Below are 11,468 nucleotides of genomic sequence, written 5' to 3' on the forward strand. Positions count from 1 at the left end.
CAGAATACCTACATGTACATCTATGAAAAACAAATTTTTTATTTGCATTATAATATTTATATACAGTTATTGTATATGTAGTCATATAGCCGACTGTCAAAACATTCTTTACCAAAGTTATTTAGCTTAGTGCTTTTCTTTCCCAAACCCCCTTTAGTGTGATTATGGTATACATTACTAATACCAGAGGCTCATTTTTTTTACTCTTTGTATTTCATTTTACCCATGTCTACCACACACATATATCCTAGTATCTATCTATTATCTCTCTCTCTCTATCTTCTATCTACTTATTTTCCAGAGTACATGAAGCAACATTGTATTTCCTTTTTTTTTAACATTGTAATAGCTACATATTTATTTTGATAATTACTTCAGTTCTATGGTTTTCCATTTACAGTACTGATGATAATCTTTCAAGATAAATTTAAGTGGAAACGGTGAGTCGATTCAAGAGAAGATATGTAAGTAATCACATGGGTGACAGAGACATGGCAAAAATCATGGAGATGAAACAAGCATGGATGGAGACAGGAACACCGCAGTAGCTAAAGGCCTCTGTGGACCAGCTTTCTCCGCTCTGGCTGCGACTTGCATGCTGATCTCCTGTCTGTCCACTGCGGTTCTAATATCAGCATCAGAAGGTCTCAGAACCTCAGCACAGTCATAAGACTTCACTCCGGACCCAGTCCTGCTCGGCAACATCGGTCCAATTATTCAAAATGTTTAAACGGAGCAATAAATCCTTCAAAACACAGAACACAGCTAAAAAGGGCCTCATCCACCAAGGCCAACAATTCTGTGCTCTGACAAGGAAAGTGGGGAAAAAGGGCAGCAGTTTTAAATTTAGCTGCTTAAAAATAAATCTTTAAGAAAAATCAAAATCTCACTTGACAGAGGCTGTACATTTTAGGAAGCAGAGCGACGACGGACCAGTTCTGCGTGACACACGGGCATAACATAAGCCTGCAGGTGCGGGGGGCGGGGGGCAGCGCATGGCCAGGGGACTTACTTAGCAGGGACATCCTGGCCCAAGGACCTGTGCACGGATGTCCTGAGGCTCCCTTAAAACTGTGCTGCGCCGGAGTACGGTCCAGAGGGTGTGTGTCAGCTCATCTTCGCTTTTGAAATCAGAATCCACGCTGGCTACTTTAAGCTTGGCTTAGAACTGGGGTCAGGAGGAGGGGTCCACTATGGGTCATCTGGCCTTTAAGTACTGTTTTTTGTTTGTTTGAATTTCAGAAATGAAGGAGGGTACACGATGAAGACACTGATAAAGGAAAAGGATTAGAAATCTCCGATTTCGGAGAAAGGGAGAGACTCATTAGGAGAGGGTGGAGTGTCAGAGGAAGACCAGAACCGCAGGCGTTTAGAGAAAGCCGGGTGGGCCGCTGGAGACTTGTCTTTGTCCTTGCTTTTGCTTCTCAAAAAGGGGCTCTTTTTGCGCTGGGTTGCTAAATTGTTATCCCCTTTTCCTGCCAGCCCATTGCAGGTGTCTCGCTCTTCTACACAGTTTGAACCCGATGGGGTGGTCTCAGGGGTCTCGGGCTGCGGTCTGAGAGGCTGAGAAGCCGCGGACGAGGCTGCGTCCGAGGATTCCAGTGGCCAGGGAGGGTCCTCTGCGGTTGACTTCGGTCGTTCTCTGGAACCTTCTTTCTTTGGTTTGATGAATTTGTCTAAGGCTTTGGCTCCAATCCAGTGGTTTTTCTTCTTTGGAGCAGGATCATAGAACTTGTACTGATCCATGATTTTTCCTTCCAGCTTTTCCTTATGTCTCCGTAAGGCATTTAATTTGTCTATGTACTGCTTTTGCTCCTTATGGTACCGCTCCTTGCTCTCCATGTTCTGCTCCAGAAGCATCTGGTTCTGCTGGCTCAACAGCTGGATCTGGCTCAGGAGGTGATGATTTTCCTCCTCCAAGTTCCCCTTGAGACGGGAGAGCAGCTCACAGTGGTTGTCCAGCTTGGTTAGTGAGATGTCCATGCTCTGGTGCTGCTCCTTCAGCTCATCGAACCGGGCCTGCCAGCGGTTCAGCTCCAGCTGCGAGTTGTTCAGCGCCGTTTTTAGCTCCTTGGTGTGGGTGTGCAGCTCCTCATACTCCCCCTTCAGCTGCTGGTGCAGGAAGCTGACCCTGTCCAGCTCTCCCTGCAGCCTCTGGTTCTCGCTTGCGGCAATGGTGTTCGTCCTCTGCTCCTGCTGCAAAGCCTCCCGCTCGGTGTTCAAGACCTTTTCCAGCTCCTCTAGCTCTGTCTTGTGCTTCAGCATGTCCTCGTGCTTGTCCCTGAGCGCCTTGTGCTCCAGCTCCAGGCTCCGGTGCAGCGTCTTCAGGCAGCTGTGCTGGCGGATGAGGGCCTTGTACTCATCGGACTGGCGCACGTGCAGCGCGCCCAGGTGCTCGTGGTCCTGCTGCAGGGCCTCGTAGGCAGCCGCCAGCCGCTCCTGCTGATGCTGCTGCGTGCTCTCCAGCTCGCCCTCCTTGGCCGCCTGTTGGTTCTGCAGCAGCATGTACTGCACCGTGAGCGAGGCGCTCTGGGAGGTCAGAGTGGAATTTTCCACCTGCAGCTTGGCAATCTGCATCTGCAGCGTGGTGTTGTGCTCCTGCAGGAAGGCGCTCTGTTCCTGAAGCGTCAGGATCTGACTGCTGAAGGCCACGTTCTGGGTCTCCAGGTGCTGCAGCTGGTCCTTGAGCAGCTGCTTTTCGGCCTGCAGAGCCGCGTTGTCCCGTTCCAGCTCGATGGCCCGGTCCTTCACGCGGAGCAGCTCCATTGTGGCTTCCTTGTGGGTCGGCCCCCAGCTCTCCTTGCCCTGGTGACCAGTGGCCAATGTCCCCGCAGGGTGCTTCCAAGAGTTTGGCCAGTGCTTCCCCTCCTGCTGGTTCTGGTTCTGCCTGAGGGTCTCACACTCCTTCTGCAGCACCTGGAGCTCTTTCTGCTGCTGGTGGTTCAGGCTGGTTTTCTCTTCCACCTGCACTTCTAAGGACCCAATCTTTTCCTCCCTTGTGGCCAGGGTCATTTTTAACGCCGATTCATTCCTGCCCTCCAGTATCGTGTACTTTCTGTTACTGCTGCTGGTGTCCTCCTGCAGCAGCAGCTCCTTGGGGAGCCCAACCTTCTCCAGCTCCAGGCTCAGTTTGTCCAGCTCACTGGTCAGCTGCTGGCTCCTCAGCTTCTCCAGCACCAGGTCCTCTCTCAGGGTCGTCAGCGTCCTCGTGTGCATGCTGACTTGCTTGGTGAGGTCCCTGTTGTCCTTCTCGAGCTCCGTCAGCTTGGCGGCCGCGTCCCTGCAGCGGGCCAGCTCCTTGTCCAGGGCACGGCTCTCCTTCTCGGCGGCAGCCAGCTTGGCAGTGCTGTCGTCCAGGACAGCCTCCTTGAGCTCCACCTGCTGCCACAGCCGCTTCACCTCCTTCTCCAGCAGCTTCTTGTCTTTCTCCAGCTGGGCCAGCTCCTGCTCCAGGGCCTTCCCGTCTGTCGCGGACCACTCTAGCTGCTTGTTGGCAAGCCGCTGGGCCTCTAGGTCCTGCTGCAGGGCCTGGTTTTCTGCCTCCAGCTCCCCAAGCTCTTGCTCCAGGGCCTGTGACTTCTGGCTGCTGTTCTCCAGGCTCTGCTGCAGCCGCAGGTTCTCGGCGCTCAGGCTCTGGTAGCTGAGCTCCAGGCGCTCCGACCTCTTGCTCAGGGCCTTCAGCAGCTCCACGTTCTTCCTCAGCTCCTCCTTCTCCTGCTCAAGCTCCTGGTTCTCCCTCTCGATCTGAGCCATCTTGGCACTCGTGAAGCGCATGGTTTCCACCATCCTGCGCAGCTCCAGGTTCTCCTCGTCCAGCTGCTTATTGTCCCGCTCCAGCCCCTCGAGCTGCACCAACACATTCTGCAGGGTGTCCAGGGACTTGCCCAGCCTCCGGTTCTCCAGTGTCAGGCTCTGACTCTCATGCTCCAAGGTGTCCACCTTCTCGGTGGCTGTCGTCAGGAAGGTGACCTTGGCCAGCTTCTCATTCTCCTTCTCCAGCTGGTGTAGCTCCTTCTCCAGCTCCTCCACCTGCTCCACCTTCTCCTTCACCTGCTCCATGTCCCGGAGCAGCTGCTGCTTCTCGAACTCCAGCTTGCTCAGTTTGCCGCTGCTCTCTGTCACCGTCTGGTGGAGGACTTTGTTCTCCTTTTCAATGTCCTTTGTGCGGGCCTTGCTGCTGACCTGTGACCTCTCCCGCAGCGACCACACCGCTTGGTTGAGGTGATCCTTTTCTTGCTCAAGATCCTTGATCTGCCTGGCTCTGTCAGCCTTTAGGGTCTCCATGTCACTCTGCAGCTGTTCTTTCTCTTTGATCAGCTCCTCGCTGAGCGTCTCCAAATGCTGGGTGCTCTGCTTTTCTCTCTCCAGCTGGGTCTGCAACTTTTCAATCTCCTTGCTGAGCTGCTGGTTCTCCTTCTCCAGCTCCCCGCACTTGAGGTTGCTCTCCTCCAGGGCCAGGGACGCGTCCCGCAGCCCCTGGATAGTGCTCTGCAGGCTCTGGTTCTCCTTCTCCAGCTTTAGGATGCGGCTGGAGGCACATTCGTTCAGCTCAAACACAAGTGACTTCCTGGAGGCATCGGACAGGTCCGCGCTCTTGGACAGCTGCTCCAGCTCCCAGCTCAGGTGCGCGGACTCGTTCATGCTCTGCTTCTGTGCGATCACAAGGACCATGTTTTCTTCCAGCAGCTCCTCAATCCGCTTCTTGTCTGTGTCCCAGTCCAATTCCAGGTCGTGAAGCTTTGATTTCAGCTGCAGGTTCTCTTTCTCCAGCTCATGGACTTTATCGGCCCGCGCCAGAGCTGCTGTCAGCTGTTCCTCCAGCATTGACTTGGTTTCAATTAAAATGATATTATCTTCTCTCAGCTCCTCCATGCTGGCCTTGTAGAAGTCCACATCGTGCAGCTTCTCCCGGCAGCGCCCCAGCTCCATCTCCAGCCTCTCCACGCGGTTCGCCTTCACCCGCAGCGAGTCCAGCTCATCGCGGGAGGCCCGAGCAGACCGGGCGTCGGCCACCAGCTGGATGTTCTCCTGCTTGACTCTCTGCAGCTCCAGCAGCAGCTGGTCCACCTCATGCCTGGTGTCCACGAGCTGCTCCGTCTCGTCCTCCAGCTCCTGCCTGATGCGGCCCAGCCTGGCCTTGGTGTTGGCCAGCTCCACGGCCAGGTGCTGCTTGTCCTTGCTGGAGAGGCTGCTGGTCGGGCTGGAGGTGGACTCGGCGCTGGAGGCCTTGAGGGGGCTGGGCGGCTGCTGGGCCTGCAGGTAGTCCCGCTCCTGAGTGAGGTCCACGATCAGCTCCATGCGCTCATCACGCTCCTCGATGAGCCGCCTGAGGTGGAACACCATGTTCCTCGAGAGGGCCTCCAGCTCCTCCGGGGCCATGTCCAGCACCTCCAGCCACTGCAGGTCAAACACGTTCTCCTGGTTGTGGGTCACCTCCTGGATGTGGGCCACGATCCCAGCTTGCGTCTCAATGTCCAGCTGTTTGATTCTTTCAATAAACTCCTCTTTCCTCTCGCACTGGACTGCACAGCCGAGAACCAGCAGCAGCACCTTCTTAATTTCCTCCATACTCTTCCCAGACAGAGGGTCTTTGCCAATCATCAAAACATTGGGCAAGTTCATTACGATCAGCTGCTGGAGAACTTTCTGGTAGTAGGTCTTAATGTTTCTCACCAAGATGGTCAAGTTCTGAATGCGCAGGTTCACGTCATTGTTCACGTGCTTGTGGATGCGCTGGTTTGTAGGCGTGGGGTCTATTTGTAACATGATTTGGTTCAAAAAGATGCCGTCCACTAAATCCATGTATATAGTCAGGTTGTCTCGGCTGCCGCTTGCGAATGAGCCCAGAGTTTTCACCCAGGTCACCAGTGGGCTCTGCAGAAAGAGCTCCATGAGCTCCGAGACGGTAACGTCCATGCTGAGGTTGCGCCCGCCGGCTCCGCGCTCCGCGCCCCGCCGGCTCCGCGCCCCGCGTCACAAAGTGGTTCTGGCAGCGAACGGCGGGCGGGGGGCTACGGCGGCTCGCGCCTGGGAGACAAAGGCGAGGCGCGAGCCCACGTTCCGAGGCTCCAGCGGCCCCGCGCCCAGCCCAGGGCTGAGGGAACATTGTAGTTCTAATAGTTACAGTTGAATAAAAAGTTGGACTCAGAAAATGCCATTTCCTCCTATGATCCTCTTCCTGTCCCCCCATTCTTTGCACTTTGTTTCTACCTGCCCAGGATAGGTGACCAATCTCAGTTTCTGGTTTAACCTTCCTGTATTTCTTTTATCACAAATGAATATATACACATATATTTCCTTATACTGCCTTCTTTTTACATGAAAGGGAGCAGAGTGTCAACAATCCTTTGCACTCTACTTTCTTCACTTAATTATATATCCTGGAAATCACACCATATCAGTTTATTCTCAGTTTTACAGATGAAGAGACAGTCCTAAAGAGGTTGAATAACTTGCCCAAGGTTACACACCTAGTAAGGAATAAAGCTGGATTTGACTCCAAAATCCATGTTCCTTGTACTACATCAGAGTTTCTCATCCATGGCTCCCAGCATATGTAGGGGGATCTCTAGGTTTTCTTAATTCTCTTAGATTGTTTTAAAAATTAGTACCTGTATGTTCTAGATCATCTGGCCTTAGAACCAAATACTACCAAGCATTTTCGTTGCCCGTAGGATCTGAAAATCATACATCAGCCTAAAGTTAGTACCCTCGACATGGTCAGGCATAGGAAGTGGGAACAGGAAGCAGTTACCTGGCTGTGGCCTTGGCTTGCAGCTCCGGGAAGGCAGCATGGCCCTGCACCATGTGGTCTATCCCCATGTGACAAGAAGATGTTCCACAGATGACAGCCAACCGTGACGTCACTGGCTGTCCCTCACAGGCGAGGCCATGCCCCCTCACATCTGTTCCAATCACTCCTAGTCCTCCTGCATGGGCATCAATAAGTGAGGCTGCCACAGCAATTCCAGCAGGAAGGCCGAGGTCTTTCGCTGCCTCTGGTGTAAGCCCATTTCCAAGAGAAGCTCCAGGAGGTAGCACTTGGTTTCCTATTTTGCTGTAATTATCTGCAACCAAGTCTTCCAAACCAATCATCTTCCAGAAACTGTCATCCCAGCCTTTCTCTGCTGAATATGTCCATTTGCACACCAGGGAGCAGAGGGACCGTGCTGTGACACCTGTTGCCTTCCATGATAAGAAGTCTGGGAGATCAAAGAAATGTCCCGCCTTATCCCAGCAAGTCTCTCTCAAGTTCTCTTTTAGCCACAGAAGCTTCGGGGCCTGCATCTCCACAGACATCACACCCCCAACGTACTGCAGGACGCTGTGATGGGTTTTGTTGATCCTGTGGACCTGACTGACGGCTCGGTGGTTCAGCCACATGATGATGTTTCGATGGGAATCCCCTTCATGGTTTACTGGTAAAGGACGAAACTGCTTATCCAAAACCACCAGAGAACACGTGGCATCAAACCCAAGCCCTCGGATTTGGTTTAAATCGATCCCTTGTACGACTTTCTTCGTGACAACACAGCACGCGGTCCAGATGTCCTCAGAGGACTGCTCATGGTGGTTGAACTGAGGCTCCCACTTGTTAATTGGCTGGTCTGCAAAAGCCAAAAGGATGCCCCTCTTGTCCACCAGAGCCGCACGGACGCTGCCTGTCCCTACATCCACACCCACATAGTAGCGCCCTGGTTCCTGATCTCCAACAGGCATGGCGTTCCCTTCACCTGACCCGTTAGCGGTGGTGACAGCTGTTAGAAGAGGAAGCGGTGGGACCACGCAAAACCCCTGGGGATGCTTAAATGTCCCACTTTACTGCTGAATCTCAGGGAATTTGTCCAATCTGATATTACATTTCAGCTAGCGGGCTCTGCAGGTTGCCGCGGGGAGCCGCACGGCGACGGGACTCATAGCTCTTACTTTTATTTTCACTTTTTATCAAGACTAAATAACTGAAAAGGAAAGGGGGATGGGGATTGGTGGAGAAAAAGGGAAAAAGAAAATTTAGAAGACAAGCAAAAATGAATAGTAGTACCAATCTTTTTTGAAATAATGGCCACAATGTTTCAATGTGGGTCAGTATTTTATTATCTCTGTGAAGCCAAAATGTACATGTTCATTTGGCTATTAGAGTTTTAAATATATTTTAATTATTGTATTTATTTGTTACTTATACCAAAATCTCAGATTCATATCACTATATAAGAAAAGTCAAGGTTCTTGTGCAATAAATGGAAAGTCTAAGGAAAACTTAAGAATCCAGGTAAAATTGATTTTAATGATGAATGCGGTAGTAATAGTCCTATATTAAATTCCTATGAGCTTTCTTCTATTTCTTATTTCAACATGTACATCTTGAATCTTCATATTCATCATTTTTTCCTTCTCAATGCAGAAAGACTTAGACTAGAGGTAAAAAAATTTGTAACATATAGCTCTGGCTCTAGATCTTCCATATATTGGCTTGTGATCACCAATTCATTAGCCTTAGTCCTTATCAATTTCATTTTGTGGGGAAGGAAAGGTGACACAAGAAAACATTTTGTAATGCTGTAACATTTTTAGGGCACTATTAGTAATAGCATCTCAGCTTCTATTAAGTTGGCCTGTTTTAATGTATGGGGAAGAGAGAAGAACTGAAATGTTTAGATTAAGCCAAAGAACACAATGAAGGACTCCAATAAGAGGAAGTCCAAACATAAATTTGTTTGTGGAATAAAATTCCACTTGTTTTCTATCAAAGAAATATGTGGCAAAGGATCTCATAGCTTATAATATCACCTTTGCTTGAAAGTTTTATGAGTGCAAGTAAAAGGAAATATATGTAAAGAACATATCATTGAAAAGAATCTTTAGATCCAATAAAATTTAAAGTATAATCTGAACAACATAGTTAAAAACGAGGACATGACCACAAATAGAATATAAAATAAATAATTGTTATATGTTTGGAAGCTGTACATAAATTGGTCCTTATGTATAAATTTGCTGTAAGTTGGACACCAGTAATCAATTTTTATTTGAGCTCATTGTTTTTCTGAACTTTGAACTCTTTGTGACCTGATAATTGTTCTTTGAGGAATTTCTGATTGTTGTAGATAAAATGCTACTGTATTTATAAGCACTTTGATTTTACTATATTAACACAAGATAACAATCAAGTGAATTGTCCTTTCAAACTCCGAAGTAGCAAAATACTAAACCAGACCTTAATGAAAGATAAATGGTGAGCTCTAAAATACTTCACAGCAAAGAATTTGGTGCAATGAAAAATTTCAGAGCAGGGAAAGGAGGTAATTTTGTGAGTCAGAGATTCACAAACTAGCTACTCTATGCTGCAGCTCCATTGAAAGACAAAAGAATTGCCACTTTTACAGATTGGCCAGCACTATAATGTAGGTGGCTAATCATGGCCCCATGGGGTCAAGACTCAGACCTGGGCCAATGGGGCAGGATGGCTGATGCAGTCATCATCTCAGAGAATCCAGATAGTGATTTACTAAAATAGACCACTTAGAGAAATGGAGCTATGATTGGCTATTTCCCAGAAATAGATAGCATGGCCTTTTTCTGTGTGGCTTTGCACATGAATAGCCTAAAAAATTAGAGGGTGATAGAGGAAGAGTGTGAAAAACCATAAGGTCATGGAAATTGAAAAGCATGATGAAGAAAAGATTTGAGAATCTTAGGTTTAACAGAGGCAGCAGAAGCATTGGAGCAATTTTCAGGCTTGCAGCATGTAGCATGTGGAATCTCCTGTCTTATTGGCAAAGAATTCTGAAAAAAAAGTTAATAAAATGAAATTAGTTGCCTGATATAGTTTTGCTGTAGTATCAGGATCTCATGTATAAAGTATTCCCCATCCTCATATCCTGAAGTCTGTTGTTTTTGTTTATTTGTTTGTTCTTTGCTGACTTTCTTCCTTATGCTAAACCCTTTCTCATGCAACTCTGTGATAAGCCCGAAGACAGAAGAAGATGTAGGATGTTTCATCTACACATCATTTCATTTTCTTTCCTGGCTGATGTGAGAGATTTTCATTGAAAAGCCCTATCTAGAGATTTAAAGTCAATGCAGATGTTTCTGAAGAATGAAAAAAAAATGTATAACTGCCTTATCACACCTCCACATGGCCATTACTAATCTTGCTCAATCTGTTCTTTCCAACTGGATTGACATGGCCTTCCTCCCCTTGTTCAAATTCTTATCCTTCAATACCTAACTCAATCATCTTTTTTCCTCCATGAAACCAACGCTAGTACTTCCTTCTTTATCTGCTCAAGCAATTAATTGTACCTGTGGTATTTCCTTAATAATGTGCTAATGTGTGGATATTACTGCCTTTATTATTATATTTTACTTACATATAGCTCCCTTCTGAAAAATAATCTCTGGCATTGAGATTAGAATTAAAATCCTGAATTGGCTACTTTTTGGTAGGATAATCCAAGACAAATAACTTACTAACCTATTCCTGCCTCCATATCTTCAAATATAGTAGTGATGACGATGATGATAATGATGATACTAAATACCACATATGATTATTGGAAGGATAATGTAAACTATTATAATGAAAATACTAAATACTCTCAAAATTCATGGTATATAGTAAGTACTCAATGAATATTAGCAATTGTTTTTTTTTTTTCTTTTTGAAGACTTCCAGTTTTTCACCATTTTTGGCACATGATAGGTTTTCAATAACATTTGCTTGTGATTAAACAACCCTGATTTTCTCCTAATACAGATAAGTGTAATTAACGCCTCTTTAGTTTGACATAAGAACAATGGGCTTCTCTGATTGGTCAGCACCCTATAGTGGCTCATGGCCTGAAAAATTTGTAATCCGACATTTGAAACAGTAATTTAAGTTGCGCAGTGCAGTTTTAAGGATAGTGACAGATTATGCCAGGGGTTCCTTTTTCATGTAAAGGGATGTGTGGCTGTCATGAATCTGAAGACAGAGCTAGAATCACAGTTAGAGCATGTGGTCAAATACTAGGGTATCATCAAAATTTAAATGAGAAAATGCACTAGCATGTGAATCCTGAGGGTCAAGGGGAATGAGGACCAGGTATAGGGCAAAGGCTGACATCCAAAAAGTGAAACAGAAATGTGTGAGTTGAAGTATCATTGGAATATCAAGGCTCAAGAGCTCTGGTTGAGCATGGAGATAATGAATAAAGGGATAAAATTTGGGCTAAGAGGCTAGGAATAGAGCCACTGCAGGCTGGAACACAGAGTGTGGTTTGATTCTTCAAGCTTGGCAATGCTCTCTGGCTTTCTTCCTTGGCTTTAAGCAGGATCCTGGTGTATGCAGATAAGGAATGGCAGGTGTAATCTGCTTCCCTGGGTGAGGAAGAATTTTTCAGAAGCCAGGGCCTGCAGGGAAGATTCTTCTCACCAGGGAAGTAACAACTGATATTAAGTGCCTAAAGCTAATGAAGGATCCCTAAGGG

General features: G+C 47.7%; 2 pseudogenes; both read right to left on the bottom strand.

The window, feature by feature from the left end:
* Positions 1-436: 436 nt before the first annotated feature.
* Positions 437-5,918, bottom strand: LOC150005168 (protein Daple pseudogene; annotated as a pseudogene).
* Positions 5,919-6,376: 458 nt separating this feature from the next.
* On the bottom strand, positions 6,377-7,733 carry LOC150005169 (FGGY carbohydrate kinase domain-containing protein pseudogene; annotated as a pseudogene).
* Positions 7,734-11,468: the final 3,735 nt, after the last annotated feature.

Source organism: Furipterus horrens, unplaced genomic scaffold, assembly GCF_987537825.1.
Source record: "Furipterus horrens unplaced genomic scaffold, mFurHor1.1.pri manual_scaffold_7, whole genome shotgun sequence".
Classification (NCBI taxonomy): domain Eukaryota; kingdom Metazoa; phylum Chordata; class Mammalia; order Chiroptera; family Furipteridae; genus Furipterus; species Furipterus horrens.